Below are 1,922 nucleotides of genomic sequence, written 5' to 3'. Positions count from 1 at the left end.
TCTCTTGAAGTTTTCTCTCCAATTTTCAGACAGTTTATATGTGCAGTATAAAAACCTACAATTTGGCATGTAATGTACCACTGTAAAAAGTTCATATACTTTCTCTCTGGACCAGGGAAGAACATAATACTAGAAAGTATGCTACTTTATGTGAATAAATGAAATTCATTTAAAGAAAATACACCAAGATTATATAGAAACATGACAAAACATTTTCACAAAGGGAACCAAACAATGTTTACAAAGCACATATCTATCAAAACGTTCCAAAAATCAGTGTTGTAGGTGATGTGAATAACCATGCCACACCACATATCCCTTAATGCCATCTAAGCCTCTAAGCTTTTCTTAGAGATTAAAATTTTGTCCTATCTGCAGAATGGATATTAACCATCTGCCTTCTTGGGGTGTTATAATTCCTTCTGGTATCGTCCCGTAAGAACTGCTAGCTTGGAAAGGAGAAAACTTGAAAATCAGTTGACCAGATAAAAGAATGTCATATGAAGGGATGTACTGAAAAATAGAGGGTAGTAGGCTTGTGCCATATTAACAATGACATTTATTGGAACCACTGCTGCCTGAAAACTATAAAACGATATATGTTTTTGTATGTCATTCAAATTCCAAACACACACACACACACTTTCTGGGTGTTTAAAACATAAATGACATGGCTCTGAGGCAAGCACTGTAGATACGGTATACAAACTCCCCGGTCACCTTAATAGGGACACCTGTACACCTGCTCATTTATGCAGTTATCCAAACATTTATTCATGTGCAGCACTTTATGCAGCACAATGCATAAAATCATGCAGCTACAGGTCAAGAGCTTCAGTTAATGTTCACATCAAACATCAGAATGGGGAAAAATGTAATGTCAGTGACTTTGATCATGGCATGGTTGTTGGTACCAGAAGGGCTGGTTTGAGTATTTCAGATACTGCTGATCTCCTGGGGTTTTCACACACAACAGTCCCTAGAGTTTACACAGAGTGGTGTGAAAACCAAAAAACATCCTGTGAGCAGAGGGTCTGCAGGTCTGAAACACCTTGTTGATAACTGAGATCAGAGGAGAATGACAGAAAGACTATAGTAACTCACATAAGCACTCTTTACCACTGGGGATCCCAGTGTGGTCCGAACATAGGAGGGGAACCCAATGTGGTCTTCTGCTGTTGAAGCCCTTCCACCTCATGGTTCGCTGTTTTGTGCATGCTGAGATGCTTTTCTGCTCACCACGCTTGTAAAGAGTGATTATACAAGAGTTTCTATATCATTCCTGGCAACTCAAACCAATCTTTCTCCTCTGACCTCTCTTATCAACAAGGCGTTTCCACCCACAGAACTGTCACTCACTCAGTGTCTGTTTTTCGCACCATTCTGCGTAAAACCTATACACTGGTGTGTGTGAAAATCCCAAGAGATCAGCAGTTTCTGAAATACTCAAACCAGCCCATCTGGTACAAACATCCATGCCATGGTCACAGAGATCACACTTTTTCTTCATTCTGATGCTTGATGTGAAGATTAACAGAAACTCTTGATCTGTATCTGCATAATTTTATGCACTGCACTGCTGTCACATGATTGGCTGATTGGATAACTGCCTAAATGAGCAGGTGTACAGGTATTCCTAATAAAGCGGATGGTAAGTAAGTGTATGTATAAGGAAAATAGTTATAATGATAATAATAGTAATCGATAATAATCAAACAAACAAACAAAAAAGAAATGACAAATATGCCACAAAATTTTCACTTTTCTTGCAAGTACCAAACTTTGTTTTTGGCAGTTTTTCTTTCCCAAGGCCACTTGCCCACAAGGGAAGGTATGTCTAAACCTCTCCATAATATTGTTGTTAATGAAGGTGTTGTGTAAAGATTTTATAATGAGTACTCTTGTAGCCACCAGGATGGGAG

Source organism: Pangasianodon hypophthalmus, chromosome 6, assembly GCF_027358585.1.
Source record: "Pangasianodon hypophthalmus isolate fPanHyp1 chromosome 6, fPanHyp1.pri, whole genome shotgun sequence".
NCBI lineage: Eukaryota > Metazoa > Chordata > Actinopteri > Siluriformes > Pangasiidae > Pangasianodon > Pangasianodon hypophthalmus.
The sequence above is the reverse complement of the archived record's forward strand: the minus strand, read 5'-3'. Positions refer to the sequence as shown.